The 22108-nt window shown below is 37.2% G+C and overlaps 1 protein-coding gene across 3 annotated transcripts in view; it reads right to left on the minus strand.

The window, feature by feature from the left end:
- LOC102689203 (cytosolic carboxypeptidase 6-like) overlaps window positions 1-22108 on the minus strand; it is a 511816-nt gene that overhangs the window by 165113 nt on the left and 324595 nt on the right. The gene's annotated exons all lie outside the window — the stretch shown is intronic.

Below are 22108 nucleotides of genomic sequence, written 5' to 3' on the forward strand. Positions count from 1 at the left end.
AATGAAGAGTAAAGTGTGTTAGATGACATTTATTTTACCACTTAAAACCATCATATTCAAATCAACTACTAAACTGAATCTCTGAAGTGAGAACTGGGACACTATATAACACTAAACGACAATCACAGTCAAATGAAAACCATCATTTTCAAAACACAGGGACTGCAAAGCATATTGCTGGACACGGACTGTAACACTGTCTGCTGAATGTAGCAAACATATATTCTAATGTTCCATATACCCCTGCATTGCTTTAGCTGCAAAAAGAAAGCTATGGTTCTTCTTCAAAGTGTGGCACTGACAAAGGTTGTGAAGCCTGTCAATGAATACTTTCCCTTTTTTTAGTTTAGTCCCTTATCTTCTATTTCCAACTCCACAGACCCTTCCTGAAGCCCTATCTCGTCATTCAAAACTGTTTTTGAATGTCCACATTTCTTCATTTTTCACTGTTATTTCTTCGCCTTCTCAAGTCTCGCGAAAATCAAAATTCATAACAGGAGAAACGTTTTTTGTGACCCAGAGGAATGCTTATGTTTTGTCTGAGGTAAGAATTTATATAAGGTGCAAAAATCATAGACCACAAATTGTTGATTACACTAACAGTCATTTGATATTTGTTAGCAATTAATAGAAATTAATAGAAAGCTGCATATTGTATAAAAGTAAGCACAGATTAACTGAAAGAGAAAGGAAACAGATTTGTTGTATTTTCACAACCCCTTCAGGTCCTGTGTGTTGGTTGAGTCAATGGAAGAGAGCCTAGAATCTTTATAACGTTTACAAGTTTTTAGTCGCCTTTGGTATTATGTGCTTTTCTTTAGTTTTGTTTTTTATGATGAAATAGCAACAACAAAAAACAATCCCTGTTGACAAGCGCTTGGATTCAGATGGTATAAAGTGCACACTGGCTCATTTAAGCATGAAAGCTGTGTTTTATGACAAAAGAAAAGCAATTTCTAGCTCTAAGATGTGAATGATTGTGGAGTTATGCAGTCTCATAAAAAATAAACAAATATGAATTACATTTTTGTAGTGTTTTTCATTATGTTGCTCTTTGGAAGCAGTTCCTGTATTAAATAGTGAAGTTGTACATACTGTATCACCATCTGTGAGGAATTTGATAAATAATTAGCATATACTGTAGAAATGCTTTGGGATATTTTACTGTAGAGAAACCAAATGTACTTCACTTGTTCATTGTAAAATAAAACAAGAAACTGCATATAGGCTCAATAGTGGGTACAATTTGAGGTAAGAAGGTAACTCTTTACAAAATACAAGGTTGGTATTTAGAAAAGTAGATATAGTCTTGGCTTTTAAGACAATAAGTTAATTGGCTAATTACAAATAAGACTCACTAAATATTTCAAAAGGACTGATGCCATTTTCTATCTTCAGACACCTCTGATGTTTATAGATGAACTTAATTGATTAGTGATTGGAGTACAGTATGAAGAGTATAAACTGTAGTTTCGTCTAATACCTCCTGTTTTCCGTTTTGATTTAATCTACAGTAAATTAACTTTGGTCTGACAGACTGTGATTCTCCTGAATCAGTACAAGTTCTGCATTGCAGGTTTCTTCTAGGATCTTACTTTGTGAACAAAGACGGACCTTTTTCTCATGGTGAAAGTGTCCTTACGTAACTGGTAATAAATGGTTTCAACAAACCCCCAGAAGACCCCAATTCTTAAAGGATGGCATCTGCTGACCCAGCGCTGAGATTTAAGGCTGGGTTCTTTTCCCAATTTCTCTCATTTCACCTTCATTTAGCAGGAAACTGTTTCCACTAACTGATCATTATTGTAATCAATACATTCACCTATTACTTTTGTTCCACCTCAGTAGGTCCTATTGAATTTGAAAGCCCCTGGAATGAAGCAGCAGGCTGGGAAAAGAAGGCACCTTCTGATGGAACACTTCTCGGAGATTATTATCTCTTCCGATTGTGTGTGCATGCGAGGAGGCATACGTGTGTGGCTAGATGTACCTTTTCTTCTTTCCCTTGTCTCCCACCAAAATGACAAAAGCTATCCAGCACAAAGGGAGCTCTTTGTTATTATAAAATAGTCAGGTTGTTACACAACGAGATGGATTTCTTCACTTGTACTTTAATAGAGAGGAGCACAGTCGATAAATGGCACTAACAATTCCGTTCTGCTTCGCCTGTCATAATTGAAAAGTAACTGAGGCAGAACTTTGGATGCTTTTTCTCTGACGTGATTTTATTTTATTTTTTGATTTAGATCAGCCATCAGGGACAGCGGCCTGTGTTGGTGTAATTGTAATTATGAGTTTCTTGTGACTAGGGGGAATGCAGACATGTGTTTCTGGTGAGCCTCTCACAGGCTGCAGGGGCTCTTGTGGTATTGAGATATTCTCTGCATTCGCTACTGTGGCAAAACTGAAGCTGTGCCAGTTGTGTTTACTTCACATGCCAACAAACACGAGCCCTCATTGCACTTCACTTCATGAGCTTGCTTTTCACAGCCTGCCAGGTTCAGTCAGGCTCTGGGTATCTGCTGAAATACCCAAAATGAATAAATCTTCTGAAAAAACGTTTCGATTTCTGTCTTGTAGTGCTATGAATGTAGAGACTACATTCATTACATTCAGTTCTTATGACATAAAATGAAGCTGATACATTTAAAGTCAGCAATGTGTGCTACTTAGAAGAAAGTGATTGTGCTGCAGTGTTGTAATTCCATTTCTACCTGTAGTAGCATGTATTGTTAAGCTAATTAATTTTTACTGCATTCTTATAATGAAATGTAAATTATTAAAGCCAAAATACATGTATAGTTTCTGTAACACACACAACTTGAAACAGAGACTATCAGGCAAATGAAGATTGCGGTCTCATTGCTTAATCGTATTACAGTTAGAATAGCTGTACATTTCATTTAACTGCAGCCTTCGAACTTCTTTTATCCAACAAAAAAGGCATAACAGAGAAGAAAAAAGACTGCTTAGTGTTGTAAGGAGAATTTAAACACAGTGATTTTCATGCACCAAAGGCAAAATTTTCATTAGTCCTTCAACAGATATGGGGTTATGAAGAGCAGAACAAACCAGAGATGATTTATGATTCAGCTCATGGCAATAAAATTATCAAAACAATCAGAAATCTGCTGGAAGAGATAGTGCAGCAATGAATCCATTGTGAGAGATGACTAATGGAGATGTTGTGACTAGAAATCAAAGACTTTGTCCAGCACAGTTCACGTTCTAAAAGCCTACCTTTAGTACAAAACTAAATCATACAATTTTTGAAACTGCATACTAATGTAAGGTATTTCAAATGTTTTGTTGCTTTCTCCCAAACCACACTTTCCATACAAAAGCCTCTGCACAACTTGAAGGCCTTGACTGCTGAAGAACAGGCCTTTAAAAATTGCAACAGACCTTGCATGAACTCTGATCCTGCTGACAGGAAAGCTGGTTGGGTTAATCGGCAACCTGGCGATTAAGAATGGATTACGCCTTTCAGGGCAACTAACACACAATTCTCAGAAGTGACATGATCTCATTTAGGAAAATAAGAAGCCATTGCAAAACACCATGAAAAAAGAGAGGTGAGAGGAAAATTGTACACCACGAGAAATGTCCCTTCAACCAGAATGAGAAAACTACGCTGTCAGGAAGCTGGTGATGTCTGTTGGACTGTTTAGGACTGACCGTACTCTCCCATACAAGAGGATTACAAGAATAACCATAGGATCCTATGACAACGATCCTACAGTATCTTCACTCACCAAATGTAACGCATCTCCAAAGGTTACTGAAAACTGAGTCGAATATCTCAACTTCATAACATGAGATATAAAATGACTATGCATATTGATAAAACCTTGTGTTAGTCGCAGTTCTGTCTAAAATGACTGACTGCTCCTTATGTATTAATTTCTAAATTAATTTTATATGACTATGTTATATGTTATATGAATGTGTTTCGTATTATGCCATACAACTCATAGCTCACAAATTTCCAAAACATTTTAATTGTTCATATGGGAATTTTTAATACTTTAAAAGAAATCATGGATATCCGTTATATTCTCTGATTGATTTTAACACCTTTAAAACTATTATAAGGACTAGAACTGTATCTGATTATTACTGACTTTCTCCAAGTTCATTCTGCACTTGCAAATACACAGATGCTTAAACAAAGTTTGTACCACAAAACTGCAAAGTCCACAGAATCATTTTGTTTTAGTTCAGCAGACTTTACAAGAAAATTCTGCAAATGCCTCCCTCTACCACTTTTATGAGTTATCTTTCACATAAATCTAACATTAAAAGACAGGTTTTTGGAGCATTTCACTGATCCCATCCTTATGTGAACAATCTGTCCATCTGCCAGTCTAGGTTATCCTGCCCATTGAGAAAAACATGGTCTCATAACCGTGACCACAGTTCTATTAATTTCTGTTCTTTTTTTTATTTCACTTGGGCTAAACGTAACAAAGGTGCAGTATTTTCCTTATCGTCTAGTTTCCAATAACCACAAATAAAATCCCTCAATAGAACACATACAGTAGAAACACACAAGTAAAAACTGGACAAAAATATGAAGAATTGCTTAGACTGTTGAAAAAAATACGAGTTTCAATAAAATGTAAGTGAGCTGGAAGCTTAAAGGAGGTCCCCAAAGTACACATGCAGAGCCTAAATGAATATGATGCCACATTGCACATATTAAGACATTAGAACTCTACAAGCACTTAATTGGGTCTATTTCCTTGAGACCTTCTTCAGAAGAGTCACTGTCACAGCAGATTTCTACTCAATGTAGAGAGTCAGACATCATGTACGGCCAATTAGCCTCAAACTGCCTTGATAATCTATCTTTATTGATGACAAATTAACTTGTATCCAAAAAACAAAAAGGTTGATGACGATGATGTCTCAGAGTAGTGTAATGCATGTAATCAGCTTGTCATTTTAATTGCAAAGTATGTTTTTTTCAGTTCAGAGAAATGACATGACCATGATTTCGACCTCTGATCAGCATAAGCAATCTTTCAGGGAGTGGGCAGTGCATCTTAGCTGTAGCCTAAAACTATTGTGAATTAAAGTGTTTCGTGGTAATTTTGCACTTGTGTGTCATATTAGACTTGCTTACATATAGTATATGAACTTTTGGTAGTCCAGGATTAGTGATAATTGAAATCTTCAAAACCATGGGTTAATCTTCTTAAAAAGGAATAGGTGTTAAAACTGTGATGCATCCACCCATTATAGAAAGCCACTTACTCTTGGTAAGGGTCAAGGTGACCTAGACTCTATCCCAGGAGCATAATGCAAAAGGCAATACCACTGCCTAGAGGGGATTCCTGTCTAGCTGCGTGTCACACAAACAATACAGGGACTATTCAGAAACACATAGCCAGCTGATATGAATATGTACAGTATGTACACATGGCAACATTATAAATTACATTGTTTTGCTCTGACTGTGTTGTTTCTGTATGATTTTCATTGCTTTTTAAAATTAGTATACAGAATACTATGTACTGCAAAGGAACAAGTAATAGGATTATTCCATGCTGAAAAAAAGAAGAAAGAAAACACAGCATTTCGGCCATGGAGCCTTCTTCAGGTGTCCATAACACTATGTACTGTACATCTTACATGCAAGTTCATAACTTGCACAAACCCGACTGAGAGGGATACATAATAATACATTTATTAACATATAAGGATCCATGTTACAGGCTCCTTGTTTTAAGAGGTGTCATATAATAATAAAATATTTGCATGCATTACTCAGTAAAACTTCACTTCAGTTCTGGTCATTAAACAGGCAAATCAGGTTATGCAGAAGCTCATTCCCTTCATGTGCTCATTACACTGAAGTGAATTAAGCTGCCTGGTACTATGGACTCATGTTGGCAGCCTGACTCACACATGACTGTAACTCTCCCAGCCCACAGACCTGTCCCTGATGTAACACCTGGAAAGGCTGTAGAAACACTATGACAAACATTAAAATACAGCATGTCAAAATAATGAATAAAACAGAAGAATAGGGTAATTATATTATTCGATTTCTCTGGGTTTTAGAAAATTAATTATGGCCTGGTGTACGTTTTTCAGCAGGATTTACAATTCATTTCCCTTGGTAGAGCTGGCCCATTTTTGTCTGTTTTGGCAATGTTTTGTTTCATCTGACTACCTGGTAGTTACAAATTATCAAACAGTTGCATGCAGCAGATGTTTAAGATGAATCATAATGTACCTACGTAGATGAGAAAGCTCAGAGGAAAGTTTGAGGAAATATTGGAGAGAGAGTTTGCTGATAGTACTTTTATATAAAACTGCATTGCATTGAATACTATTTTACAAAGGTATATATCTTTTACTGTTAATTTCCAAACACGTTAAAGAAAAAACATTTTTTTCTACGCAAAGGCAGAAAGTTGGGAAGAAGCTGTCAATTTGTTGACAAGAAATTTCTTTGAGAACTGTAATGGCACTTTTAAATGTAAATGCAGAATGTTGTAAACACTTGGTATGTTTAAGCTGTTCTCCAGAACTGCATCTGTTGATCTTAATTGCATTGCTTTAGCTTGTCTCTTAATTAGCACTTCATAAATAACTAATTAGCCGTGAAGTAGCCACAGTTGGCAATATAAAAGCGATAGCCCATGAAATGAGCAGTAGCCCCCCAATTAGAATGGGGACATAAATTACTAATGCGATTGCCCAGTGACAGACCTTCAAAGTGACAGCAAATGTAGCAGCAAACTATATTGTGTAACTCCTTCATAAAATATTTAAAAAGGTGTCCTTCAGCATATCATCACAGCCACTGCCAGCCTATTATTTATTTTTAGCAATATGGCAAAGGACATTGATCTTTTTAAAAGAACAAATGACTTGCACAGAAACAGTGATCATATTTCAGGCCTGTTCAATCGAGTTCATTAGGGGTACGATTACTCCAAGGGATATTATATTGATTGTCGAAACCAACCTTCTCTGTATATTCTCTTCTCCAAATATTAATTTCAAAGATGTATTAGTACAGAAGATTCAACTAAAAAGACTCAACGTCAAAGTTCGTTTTTTGAAAGGGTGGCAATGTCTTAGGAGCTATGAACATTCATTTAATCATCATTGAAAAAAAATGTAACTCTGTAGAGTTAGCATACCACACTAGCAAACATTTGACTTCCTAAGTATTTTGTGTCAGCTGCGTTTCTACCTATTTTACGGATCGGGTAAGCTACTGTATCTCTGATATTTTTTTAAAAGAACAAGAAACAACCAGGTAGTCTCAAGAATCCATTCAAATCAAAAGGAAAAAAGCCCTAAAAATGACAACAAAACATAAAAGCAAGAGAGTCAAACTTCCCCGGTCCATGACAAACTTGTTTTTTTGAGTCTCAGAGCTTGTCTATTTCTTTACAGCAGGGATTTAACTTTTTTCTTACTGTTTTAGTGAAAAAAAAGACTCCTTTAAATTGAAGAAGGAAGAGCCATAGTATTATAAAAAATTAAATTGCAAACAGCCCTTGAAAATTGAGCCAAGACAAAAACAACACACAGAGCTTGTCTTTTATCGAGTTAACACCCAGGATACAACATTTGAAATACATGTACTTTATTAAGGTCTTTCTGAAGACCAGCTGGGCTGATAAATAATTACCGTGGCAAAGTCAGTAACTGGCAAAGGGCCCAAGCCTTGGTACAAGGCAGGCCGATGACAGTCGGGGCATTTCAGTCAGGGTGCTACAATTTTTTTCTAATTGCAGAGCTCTGCTCATGGAGGCAGCTATCAAGCACTTAGCTATCCTTTGGCAAGGTGCTTATTTTGATCCAAAACCAAACATAATTAATGAGTTTAATTATGCTGTTCCTATGCCAGGTCGATATGATCTATTTATTACTGACGTATGAAATAACTATTGATATTTCCATATTTTGTTCGAAAGGTGTTGAGGCAGGGCATAAGCTGTCAATTTGCTTTAAAAGCTACAAGCCCCTATTTGGTGAGCTATTGAAGAACAATAAGAAATAACCCAGTTCTGCAGCATAATATTTATAATACACATGCCACTCTAGGTACAGAAAATACTTTCAGCTTCCTACAACAAAATTTAAGGAATGCTGCCAGAGACACACTGTATTTCTTTTGGGTACTTACTAGGGACAAAATAATAACACTAATGAAAACACATTTCTCAAATGGAATATCACATTTGTTTAACTTGAAATGCGGTCGATTCTTAATCAGCACAATAATGCCTCCTTTTGTGAGGCCCTGTCTTGGCCCAACACAGTCTCTCACAATGTATTTTCAAATCATTACTGAGCAGAAGTAATCAGCCAGCCCTAATACAGTACCAAGCCTTCAATAAAAACAAAAAGGCAAAGATAAAACACATTATACAACCAATGTCTTTTAATGCATAAAGGCCATATCTCCTACACTTACACTTGGGTCAGAAGTGTAATTGTCAAGAATATGAGGATGTTCTGAATCACAAATTCACAATGGCAGTGATCACAGGACAAAAATGTGTAGGCACGTTTTGCATTTTGGAAGACTAAATGTGAGAAGATAAGAACATATTATTTCTTCACCTTCTTTACTACAATTTACTAATTATTACTAATTTATTTGGCTGACTCTTTTATCCCAAGTGACGTATGTTGCACCATCCAGTAATTTACCCATATTCAGCCTGGTACTTTACCGGACCAATTTGTGCACCTAGTCGAAGGGTACAATGGAAGTGTCTCAACTGATATTTGAACCTACTACCTTCCAGTTATGAGTTCATAACACCACATAAATGAATATGCCTTACACTTATATAGTGCTTTTCTGGAAACTCCACTCAAAGAGTAATGGGGACTCCCCTCCACCAACACCAATGTGCAGAACGCACCTACTGTGGATGATGTGATGTCAGCAAAAGTGCACTAGTACTCTCACCACACACCAGCTATCAGTGGGAAGGAGAACAGAGTAATGAAGCCAATGCATAGATGGGGATTATTAGGAGGCCATGATTGGTAAAGGCCAGGGAGAAATTTGGCCAGTATGCCAGGTTAACAACCCTACTCTTTTCGAGAAATGCCCTGGCATTTTTAATAACTACAGAGAGTCAGAAACGCGGTTTTATTTCTCCTCAAGGACAGTACCTTTTTACATTAGGGTATCCCAGTCACTATACTGAGGAATTAGAACCCATATAGACCACAAGGTGAGCCCTCCCTACTAGTCCCACTAACAACTATTCCAGCAGCTTTCCCAGGAGGTCTCCCATCCAGATCCTGGCCAGGTTTACCCATGCTTAGCTTCCAGTTGACAGTTGTGAGTTGCATGGTGATATACAGTAGCAGCTGGCTAATGAATGCGCAAAACCAACAGAAGAAAATTCCGATTAGTTTATGTTGGTGTTTCATTTCATTTGGTTTACTATCCGTTTCGCACCATCCTCTCTGAAAGCAGAAATATTTTTACGATAAAAATAACCACTTGTGCTGTATGCAATTTTTTTCACCATTTCTCTGTCAATTACAAAACTCTTAATGAATCTGTCTCAATGTTTGGATATGGGCCACATTAGGGTTGTGTTTCTCATTATGCTATGGAAATTTGACATCAATACATCCAAATGCCAAATTTGATTCCTGTGCATTTCAACTGATTCAGTCTCCTAGACATACTTTTATTCACACAACACTGGGTCTTTATAACCTAACCACAGCTCCAATCAGGACTCTAAAAATGTAATCATCACCTTGGGTAACAAAGGTGTCATGATGAGATTTAAAAATGAAAGCTTGAGTCATCCTGAAAAATGGAATGCTAGAATTTGGTGTCTGGTAATTTCTGAGACCTCTTAACTCATTTCATCAAGAATAAAAGTCAATACCTGCTTTTGTTGAATCCGATTCAGATTGTAAACTGAAGAGCACGCAGCACAAAATAGAGAACACTCCTTTTTACAACAGGTCGTGCCAGGTATTGTGATAAGGACTACTGCTGTGAAAGACTGCACCAGATGTTCAACACAACCACCTCCAATTTCTGCATCTGCTTGTGGCCGATCAATGACATTTGAAAAAGCAGGCTTTAGCGAATCCATAGGGAATTCCTTCCAATCTTCTGCTGTCTTTTGAGCTGGCTTAGAGAGCAACTTTTTGTACCATCTGCAAGCCACTAGATTTTACAGTTACCACTTATCAAAAGCTGGCAAAGGTGAAACTGTTTAAAAAGCATCACCTTTCTTTATGCCGAGAAAACAACACTGCTGATACAGCTAAAGGCATTCTGTGAGCACTTTCTCATGTGGGGTGCTTGAAGATAATGAAGTAACCTTTTCATGTGTTTTGTGAATTCAGCTTCAATGTTTGTATGTATTCTGTTTTGCTTTCTTGCATGGCAGCATGAAACATGTATTTGGTTAATGAATTAATTATTGAGAAAAAAATCTGTTTACTTCGTCAATTAATTGCTCATATGGTTAAGTAGTGCAGGAGCTCTAATTTTAAACAAGAGGTTAATGATGCACATATTGCAAATGTTTCTTTTTTATCTTGTACCTTTTCACTCCTCTTTGCCAGCTTAATTATAACTGGTATCCTCCATTCATTAGCGTACTCACACTTATTTATCTCTGGTCATGTGTGCTTTCTTTCCCAGAAATCAATTGGAAAATAGAGTGCTAGAAAGATGAGCTAGAGGATTTTTTCCACTTTCTTTTGTCTTTTTTCATCATTAGAATAATGGAAGTCACTAACAATGAAGTGCAGAGAGATAAAATATGCAAATTCACAGAGAAAGGATATAATTACAGTAATAATAGGAAGTGTTGTTTTCACAGCTGGTCATTCATATAACCCCCCGATAGTGTTTGACAAATAACACACTTTTTTCCCCTCAACTTTGTGCCAAGTCCCTCCACTCCATTAATGACACATTTTACCCCTTGGCTGGTAACAGTAATATTTATAATTCATTTAGGAGGATCTGTAGAATTTTGTTTTCACTTTGACATTATAGAGTGTTTTGTGTCGATCAATGGCAAAAAATCATAATTACATTACGATTCCATAAAGTAACACAATCAAATGTATATATACAGTGCCTTGCGAAAGTATTCGGCCCCCTTGAACTTTTCAACCTTTTGCCACATTTCAGGCTTCAAACATAAAGATATAAATTTTTTATTTTATGTGAAGAATCACCAACAAGTGGGACACAATTGTGAAGTGGAACGAAATCTATTGGATTTTTAAAACTTTTTTAACTAATAAAAAAATGAAAAGTGGGGCGTGCAAAATTATTCGGCCCCCTCGCGTTAATACTTTGTAGAGCCACCTTTTGCTGCGATTACAGCTGCAAGTCGCTTGGGGTATGTCTCTATCAGTTTTGCACATCGAGAGACTGAAATTCTTGCCCATTCTTCCTTGCAAAACAGCTCGAGCTCAGTGAGGTTGGATGGAGAGCGTTTGTGAACAGCAGTTTTCTGCTCTTTCCACAGATTCTCGATTGGATTCAGGTCTGGACTTTGACTTGGCCATTCAAACACCTGGATACATTTATTTGTGAACCATTCCTTTGTAGATTTTGCTGTATGTTTGGGATCATTGTCTTGTTGGAAGATAAATCTCCGTCCCATCTCCGTATTACGGACCTGCCTGGTGTGTTCCTTGGTCTTCATGATGCTCTCTGCGCTTTCAACAGAACCTTGAGACTATCACAGAGCAGGTGCATTTATACAGAGACTTGATTACACACAGGTGGATTCTATTTATCACCATCAGTCATTTAGGACAACATTGGATCATTCAGAGATCCTCGCTGAACTTCTGGAGTGAGTTTGCTGCACTGAAAGTAAAGGGGCCGAATAATTTTGCACGCCCCACTTTTCATTTTTTTATTAGTTAAAAAAGTTTCCAAAATCCAATAGATTTCGTTCCACTTCACAATTGTGTCCCACTTGTTGGTGATTCTTCACATAAAATAAAAAATTTATATCTTTATGTTTGAAGCCTGAAATGTGGCAAAAGGTTGAAAAGTTCAAGGGGGCCGAATACTTTCGCAAGGCACTGTAGTATGGTTATATAGTTATGAAATGGCTATATAGTATACCCAGTATAGCCATTGTATTGCAACAATCTGGTTTTCCTTAGATGTCTTCCACCCAAATATTGACCCATCAAAACCCTGGTTAACTTTTAACTCTGAAGATTACTACAAAGCAGTAACAATGCTGTTACTCCTATCCAAATGCTTAATGTTACATAATAAAGGTGAAAATCATTTAAATTAGTCTTTTACTAATAGGCATTTGCCATTTCTGTATATAGGACAATTTTTAAACAAAGCAATTGACAAACTAAAATTAGCCACACATAAAAAAGAAAACACTTAATCTTCATCTGACTCCTATTACGTCTCAACAACAGGATATTTCTGTTGGAGGGTTCAACGGGTCAAATTCTAGAACATGCAGTGCAACAAAAAAGTTACATTCAGTGAAATGGCACATTAACAGACATATAATAACAAGATGACACAAAGACATCTTCTGTAGCAATTACTATATATTAGCTGTTGTTTTATAGATAAAAAATTGTATAGGTATACAGCTTTAAATAAGGGTAGGTCATTCGGCTCGTATTTTCTTTATGTATTTTACCGCTGTTATGGTAGAAAATTTCAAATAAAGGCAGTTATTGAGAAAAAATGAGAGAAAAGTAAAATCACTGTCTTTATTCTTATTGCTAGCTTTGTGTTAGACTTTTGCAAAGACACAGAGAGCTGTTGTAAGTCTTTTAAACAGTAAGCCCAGAGCACCAAGGCTGCCTGTCCAAATCACCCATAATTCCTGCCCGTCACACGGATTTCATTTCAATCTCTCACTTGCACGCCTGCCATATGCTGTCACCAACCTTTCAATAAATATAACAAATTGGGCCCTTTGAAACAATTCAGAGGCTATAAAAAAAATTCAACTTATTCCTACTGCAGCCAGTGTGACGACTGTAAAGCAACCCCCCACACCATCTTCAGAGCCGAGGCTGAGTCACAGCAGTCTACTGATTCCATGCTCATTGCACAGCACTAACACAGGAGTTTGTTGGAAATAAGATGCACACTTTGTGTCAAGGGTTTCTAAACTAGGAAAACCCACAAGCGGCAGAAGGAAATCACATGAAAAGCAGTGGCTAATATAAAATAAGATGCAACTCACAGGACTCTCTCTTCTGACTTCGTTCATCTTGTAAGTAGGAACAGTATAAAATACAAAATTTGCGAAAGAAAACTTTACTCCTCAGCCATCTCGCGTTCATCTAAAAATGATGGACACAAATCTCTGATCGCACTCCTACATGACAGGGTTTTAAAATAAAGCGTAGACATAAATGAGGGGGGCTCTGTAGCTCCACAGCTCAGGAATCCTGGGAATTTGGCTCTGCCTGTGTGTGGTTTGCATGTTTGCCTGTTTTCTAGTGGGTTTGTTTTTCGGACTCCTATAGTCCAAAGGCACGCAGTCTAGGTTAACTGGCATCACTAGCTTGGTGCCGAAATGCACGTTAGAGTGAATGCATGTGTGGGTGTGTACCCAGTTATGGACAGGGATCCCAACAAAGATGTCGTCCTGCCTTTCTCACTGTGCCCGCAGAGGTAGGAAGCAGCACTCCACAATCCACTAAAATGCTACTACTGAAAATGGCTGTAATCATAAATGACAGCATGAGAAGACACTTTAGCTGTCCATCATTAAAACCAAGCAGATACATTAGATTTATATACCAGTCTTTGGCTTTATTAAGTAATACCCATCTCTGGTCCCAGAATGCCACAATAGATTCAGGCTAAATACAGTGGACTGCTTTATATTACCAACTGCTTAAGACCTGGAAAATGAGCTAAAAAGCTCAGTTAAACAAATAATTCTTTCTGTTGTGCAATTTGGAGATTGGATAAAATGAAAACAAGAAGTCACAAGGACAAAAACTGTGCTTCCCAGACCTTAATGTTCTGGATAAACTCAATTACAAACACTGTGATGGACCTTGTGGCTCATGAATGCTAACAATTAGGTACAGTATAGGCACTGCCAACTAATTGCTAGATAGGTATACATACAGTATATATTTTTTCATCTTGGCATGCTGTTTATTGTATTATTTTAACACATTGATACTTGCTTATTTTATTTATTGATTGAAATGATATCAGCCAGTCTATGAATACTCAGTAAATAGTGTGTTTACAACTTTACTAAATATGTGACATTGTAATTTATTGGTATCTCTTTTCTGTCTATAATAAGAGTTCAACAATATCTGGCTTAGTTTTTTATAATTGTAATATAAGGGAGACTTTAAAGACATTAAAAATGCCCAATTACCTCTGAAAACAATAATACTGCACAGTGTACTTCATTCTGAATCACACTGGAGTAATTGGAAAACTTTGCTTTCATCTTTTATAAATGGGGCATTTGAGATAGAGCCTATTAAATACTGTATACAGTATATTAAAACTTTGTTAAAAGTTACCTTAAGATACATCAATGTATACATTTGTACCCAGTTGCATGTTTTCAGTATTAGGACATCTGCAATTATTTTATTTATTGTATTTCTAAATACTTTATGCTTGTGCCCAGTGGTTTGAGTTTTGTAGGCTAACTTTCTGTTAAAATGGACAATGAGTTTCAGTACCTATACCACTGGCCTTGGTTTATAATGCAGACTGGGATTTTTGTTAACTGTAAATTAGTTCTGTAAAGTACATTCTGTTTTCTATTATCATTCTGTGAAACAGTGACTATGATAGTATGATTCCCCTTAAGAGGTTCTTAATTGCACAGGAGAGGAAACACCCCATTGTTTGCTTTGTCTGTTGATCCAGACATCTCTGTGAGCTGACTGCTGACTGTACTAGTATCTGAGACTTAACTGCCTGTGTGTGTCTGTTTAATAAAATACAAGGTAAAAGGGAAAGACACTGCTCATCGCTCTTGAGTGTTTAAGCACAGTACAGGCAGTGATGACAGCAGATTTAATAAACATAATCTGCCTCACTAAGCAGTCTCTTGTGACGAAGCTGACTTTCAATTCTTAGAAGTACTGTTTCATAGTGCAGCTCCAGATATTATACCCAGCTTGGTTTAGTGTAGTTCGGGTGGGTAGCTGTGTCAGCATGCGTAGGCTGCAAAGGGACAAGTAATAGGTTTATTCCATACTGAAAAAAAGAAGAGAGAAAACGCAACGTTTCGGCCGTAGAGCCGTTGTGTTTTCTCTCTTCTTTTTTTCAGCATGGAATAAACCTATTAATTGGTTTAATGTACTTCTATTACTGCTTTCCCAGTTTTGGGCTGAACTTGGTAGGGTGTAAGGGGAGGTAAAGTGGGCTACAACTACAATCTCCCAGTGATTAAGAAAAAAGTTAATGTTCATGCTGAAATTTGGAAAAGCTCCTATTGTATGTTGGCTGGCTGAGCTGAGCTGTGTTACAAAAACAAACCATTTGTAAGATATGTATACTGTGGGGAATAAAACTGTAATAGTGAATGTTGAAGACAGTGACAGCTCATCAGACAACAATGAATTTATTCATGTGGTCAATTAAAGCAAGTGACACTGAACCCAACTGAGCCCAAGGTGCAGACAGCAGGAAAAGTTTCTATTGTCTTTGAATGAGTGAGCACAAGTACAAGCTATGCTGAGTGTATTATTATTCAATTCAATTAATTAACAACACACCTAGCACTGTATTATGCAATGAGTAAAAACAAAGCTTATTAGCATTATTAATAGCACTGTTGTATAATATTAATTTGTTTTATTCAGTCCTTAGGAGTATCAATAGTGGTGAGATACTATACTGAGTGGCAACATAGAAAGTCATGAACAGCTGGTCACCTTTATTGCAAGAATATCCTGAGAGGGAGTAAAGATCAAGTAAATAAAGTTAAATGAATGGTACATTAATTAGTCTACCTTCATTACTTTGCAAAATGACAACCTGGCTATCCCAAAAACACATCAGATGGCATAAGTTATTGTAGCCATGAGCAACAGGAAACCAGAAGAGTGGATCCACTCTAGCAACCAGGATTGCTAGAGTGGATATCCCTCTCTTCAGGATTGCTAGAGTGGATATCCCTTTCTCACACCCGAAGAAGGCTTCACAGCTGAAACATTTTGTTTACTCTCTTCTCTTTTCAGCATGGAATAAACCTATTACTTGTTCCTTTGCGGACTACACATGCTGACGCGGCTACCCATCTGAACTACTATCCCTCTCTTAAGATTTCTATCACCCCTAGTAACAAAGCAAAGCTGCTGTTCAGTAGTGCTTAGTTGGAATGTTGTATTTTAGTGATGTAACAGCACACACTATCTGCAGGATGAGGTGCTGATTTGTATCATGGATAGAATAAATACTTTGAAAGAAGACAATGAGTGACACATGAAGTTGGCTGAAGTAGTTTGACAGGAGCTTTTAGGGCTCGGGTGGGCAGTATTTAGAGCAGTCAAAAATTGTGTGTGGAGTTCTATGGGTCTTGTGTGAGTCCTGAGTGATTCTGGGAGAGTGTGACTCTCTGGAAAACATTATTGCCTGAATGAGATTAAAACATACTGTATACTGTAATGTGGGTAAGGGATTGATTTGAGATTCCCTGTCTTTTGCTTGGAAGAAAGCATACAACATGGTTTGAACAGTAATATAAAGGTCCTTTGAAAATTATCTGGGCTTTTGAATGCAAAAGGAACTATCCGTGCATGCAAATACTAACCGGCAGGATAGTGACCACTTTGGGGCAAGAAATTCAGGTTAATCGTTGTCTCGCCCATAAGAGGATCATGGATACCGGGTCAGAATGCCTTTGTGCACGGCAAACAGACACAAATGTTTGAATTTTGGTAATGCTATCCAATTAATACAAGCACAGCAGATTTGACAACAGAAACCACTGCCATCATATCCAATGACATAATTCATTTTTCCCCACTGTTAAAATACTCTGGGTGATATTTTCACTATTGATATTAATCTAAATTGATTAACCCCAGCCCAATGCTACTATCAAATAAGGAGTCTATACACAAACACTGAAGACCTTCTATATTATGACTATGCTACTTCCTCTTGACTAACCTCAACCAGATAATCTGCAGCCAATAAAACAACATCTCAAGACACTAAAAAGTACTTCCACTGCAATCCTACAGTGCTGACTTAAGACTCTGCAAAATTGATTTCTCTGTAACCCCAAAGGGTTTGCTAGTGCACAACAAGAAATGTTAACCACATGCCGTGGATCTCCAACCCTGATCCTGGAAAGTTCAGTACAGATATACTGTAGATACTTGACCTGACCTGAAACAATTTAACTATGATCAATTAGAAAGGTGGTGTGTTCAATTAAGAAATATGGACAGATCCTAAAGGACCAGTGACTTGCTTAATTGATCAATTGCTCAAACAAGTGCTCCTAATCTCTAAATAACAGGTGTTTTAGGGTGATCTATAATAAATAACTGATTTGGGGCTCTAAAGGTCCAGGGTTGAAGACCCCCGTGAAAGGCTATTAACAAAACTCGTACTGCAGGCACTCAAGACAGAGACATTATACCTAATGGAACACCCATGCATAAACAGGTGACAAAACTAAACAAAGTAATTATAGACCTAGAACTCTCACTTGAATTACATGAAAGTTACAGAAAGTATTCTTCTAGAGGACAGTCCACATGGATTTAGAGCATGCATAGAGCAACAGCATAAATGGATACATGTAGAATGTATGATATGATTCATTTTTCAAAAGGCTTTGAATAAAGTTATTCATAAAAGATGAATTCCTAAATTGTAGACAACAGGTAATCGATGTAATACATGCATTTGATTTGAAAACTGGTTAATAGATTGAAAACAGAGAGAGCAGAGGGGGTGTATACTCAAATTAATATCACTTAATAATGTACAATAGTACCACAGGGATCAGTATTGGGACTACTCCTCTTTCTTACTTATTCTGATACTTTAACAATACGTAAACCAGTGGATTTTGCAGATTATACTGAAGTAAGAAGACTCTGAAGCAAGAGCAAACTCTGTAGAAACTGCAAAAGAACTTCAAAAAGACTTCAATAATGTAAAACCACCTTTGATGTAGACTTGATCAATGTATTACATGCAGATAGTACAAACAAACTATAGATAGGGTATTGGTAATTGTGAGTTTGAAGACTTGCTGAAGCTCAACACGAAATTAGCATTAAGATGATTTTTTCAAGGTAATGTAAGGTAAAAGGCAATGCATTACAACAGGGGGGAATAAAGTGGAAAAGTGAAATAACATCCAAAACAAATTACCTCCTGCCTCCTGAATAACATTTATTCACCACTGTAAACACAAAAGCTCATAAAGAGAACAAACATACAGTAAACTACATGATTTTCAAAACCACAGTCATTCTCTTTCATTTCTAAAAAATACCTGACAGTTATTTACTAAATATACTTGTATATTTGTATTTTTTTTCTTATAAAGCACTCTCGGCTTAATTTTAAATGTGATGGATTATTGAACCTAAAAAATACACTGTAAAATTACAGTTTAGCAGCACTTGATTCCTGGCTGCCGTCAAATTCTTCAGCCTTCTAAAGTTGACTCTAAAACTCCTGGGAGTTTTGGGTCCCAGTGCTGACAGGCTTTTAGAGAAATTACAGTGTCATTAGAGGAGATCTGAAGGTTGCCTATTATCTTATTGCTCCTCTTGGAGCTCACACATCTATCCAAGTCTCATGAATGTAATTGACCTTTCTTCTGTAACAGAGGAAAAGTAAGGAAAAAACACACAGAGAGACACAAGACGCACCAAAGTTAATTTAGATCAACACAATACAACTCTGTGTCCAGAGATATGAAAAGGGCATTCAAATCAATACCAGCACAATAACTTGGCAAAAGAATGTTCGCACCCAATTTTCTCATTGTGCTAACCCTGGAACTGACTCTTGAATGGCTTGCTTCTTCTCTGTTTTTTTTTCTTTCCTTTTTTCTTCCATTTTGCTCGGCATGTGTGTATCTCATGTCATTGTGGCTGAACAATGGCAGGGACTAATCATTATTTAGTTGCACTGGGCCCAGAAAGGTCAGCAGTTTGAAATGTCAGGCTTCAATAGAGCCAGATGCGCATCTTGGCGCTCAAGTGTCCAATTAAAAAGGGGATACCAAGGTGCACGGAAAGCGCACTTCAAACCACAGGGCTAATGAGGCCCCCCGAAAGCTGGGACCCGACAGCACAGTGCTGCAAAGCACTCATCACTCAAAATACAGCCACCTCGATGGTGTGAAATTAGCTTCTTAGACCAGAGAGCAGCCCACAGTTGATAGGCTATTCAGACACCTAAGGAGGCCTTTCTTTACTGATGTTCTGAGTCTGTCTTGATCTTATTAGTAATCTTCACAAATCCATTTCTGTTGTTACACCGAGCCTATACAAAGAAAAAGGTCTCCTTTGTGGTAAGGCAGAGCATTACGCTGTTTCTTTTGTATTTTGCTATCTGGCTTACGTAGCTAAAAGATGGTTTCCTCAGGCTCAGAAAATGACCTTACAGTACTCTGTACTTCAGAAGCATCTTCTGTAAAGTAACATAAGTGTGGAAAAACCTCCCCTTTGAAGACATATAGAAAATGTCCTCTATCTCAATTATACTCAAACGTGAAATTTTACCCCTTGCTGAATGATGCATCTTCTTTTAAATCATCACATACAGTAACTGATAAAAGGGATACAGATGATTCAGACCTAAAAGTCAAATATAATCATTAAATAGTCATTTATTTCTACGCATTATAAAATCTTTGAAAACAAATTGGATAGCAATATGCTTTTTAATGGCATTTTGAACAGAAACTATTATTGTTGCTTACTTTATTGTCAACACAGAAAGCAATAATTCATTAAAAAATGATTATATTTAAAAATATGACACAAGAGTTTGTAACCTTAATGATGTTTTCAAATGTTTGACACTCTAGACTGTTTGCTTTAATCCTTGAAAAACATTATTTATAAATCTAAGACATCAATAAATTATACAATATTTTAAAGTAACTGCTAAGATGTTGCTTTATTTTAATTATTACAAAATGGCAATTACAACGTGCAGTACTAAAATACTACATTCTAGAGTGACAGGCAGCAATAGTGATTTTTATTAGAACTGATAAGAGATATTTTCAAATGGTAGATCTGTTCCAAGTCAATTACTAAAATGGCAAATAGTACAACTCTTCATCACAAAATATAAAACTACAGCAATGTTTTAGAATCCAGTATGAACAGCTTTAGGAATACTGAAAAATTGCCCCTGGTTTTGCAATTCATATGAAGGAACATAGGCATAGAAAAAGTTTAAAACAACTTTTACAAAAACTCGAGACACACTATTGCTGTTTTGGTGATATTGTTCTTTGCCTTTTTCAAGGTTCTGAAGGTCAGGTTTTCTCTTCTGTGGGTTGGGGTAACAGATGCCAAATAAAACTGATAAATTAGCAGGTTTTGCAAACCTCACATAAACATTATTTTAATCAAAGCATATTAGTCCATCCAGATATTTTAAGCATATGGGCCCTGTATCCTTTCTCGCTTACCCATCTGTTTCTCCTCTCCATCCCTATTATTTGTTCGATCACCCAGCTGCTTTCAGAAGACAACACATTCCCATCCCCAGCAGTGCCAGTTATAACACTGTTCCTATAGGGAGCTGGAAACAGAAAACACTGCAGCTTGGGTGCAGTGTCATAACCACCCTGTGAAAAAGCACTTTAACAGTTATTATGCAGATCTTAATGAAGCGCATCTTTGAACAAACTATTTGAATGACCTATTTTTAATCTCACTTTGGGTACCACAAATCTTCTCCTCCTCACATGGAGTAGAGCAAAATAATAATTTTGTCCTAATTCGCTGAAATGGTAAAAAGAGTATTTTCGTCCAATCATTAGCCGTTAACGATTTGCAGCTGTTTCTTTTCACTGACTTCACACTGAGAGTGACTCCATGGTTGCTTTACACCATGTGTCCAGGGTATCTCTCCTGTAGTGTCCGGTTGTACACCAAAGGATATTATATAATAATAATAATAATAATAATAATAACAATTGCTTACTCTCATATAATGCTTTTCTGGACACTCCACTCAAAGCACTTTACAGGTAATGGGGACTCCCCTCCACCACCATCAATGTGTAGCATCCACCTGGATGATGCGACGGCAGCCATAGTGCGCCAGAACGCTCACCACACATCAGCTATCAGTGGGGAGGAGAGCAGAGTAAACAAGTCAATTCTTAGATGGGGATTATTAGGAGGCCATGATTGGTAAGAGTCAATGTGAAATTTGGCCAGGACGTCGGGGTAACACCCCTACTCTTTTCAAGAAATGCCCTGGGGTTTTTAATGAACTTGGTCAGGACCTTGGTTTTATGTCTCATCCTTAGGACAGCACTTTTTTTTACAGTATAGTGTCCCCGTCACTATACTGGGGCATTAGGACCCACATAGACTGCAGGGTGAGCACCCCCTGCTGGCCCCACTAACACCTCTTCCAGCAGCAACTGTAGTTTTTCCCAGGAGGTCTCCCATCCAGCTACTGACCAGGCTCACACCTGCTTAGCTTCAGTGGGTTGCCAGTTGTGACTTGCAGGGTGATATGGCTGTTGGCAATATATGATTTAGAAAAATTAGCCTGTGTGAAAGGTGACACAGTTTGCCTTCTTGACTCTATGTACTGTTTAGCAAGCATGTTCGCAAGATCTATTCTTAAAGTAGATATACTGGACAAGTAGAAAGTTTTGCATTTCAATCAGATGAAATGCACTGATAAACCTGTGGGTAAGGCATCCGTCTGAGGAAGTTGTACATGTAATTGCATTGCATTGTTTTTACATTTCCTGACAATCTCTTGATTTTTGAAGAAGCCCATCTCAAATTTAATTGATTTCATCCTACTGTATGTATTTTTAACAGTCAACTCCCAAACCCTAAATGTATGCTGCCAGGTACTTCATTTGGCAATATGCCACTTTCACCAGACAGGTTCAGG

This window comes from Lepisosteus oculatus, chromosome 9 (genome assembly GCF_040954835.1).
Source record: "Lepisosteus oculatus isolate fLepOcu1 chromosome 9, fLepOcu1.hap2, whole genome shotgun sequence".
NCBI lineage: Eukaryota > Metazoa > Chordata > Actinopteri > Semionotiformes > Lepisosteidae > Lepisosteus > Lepisosteus oculatus.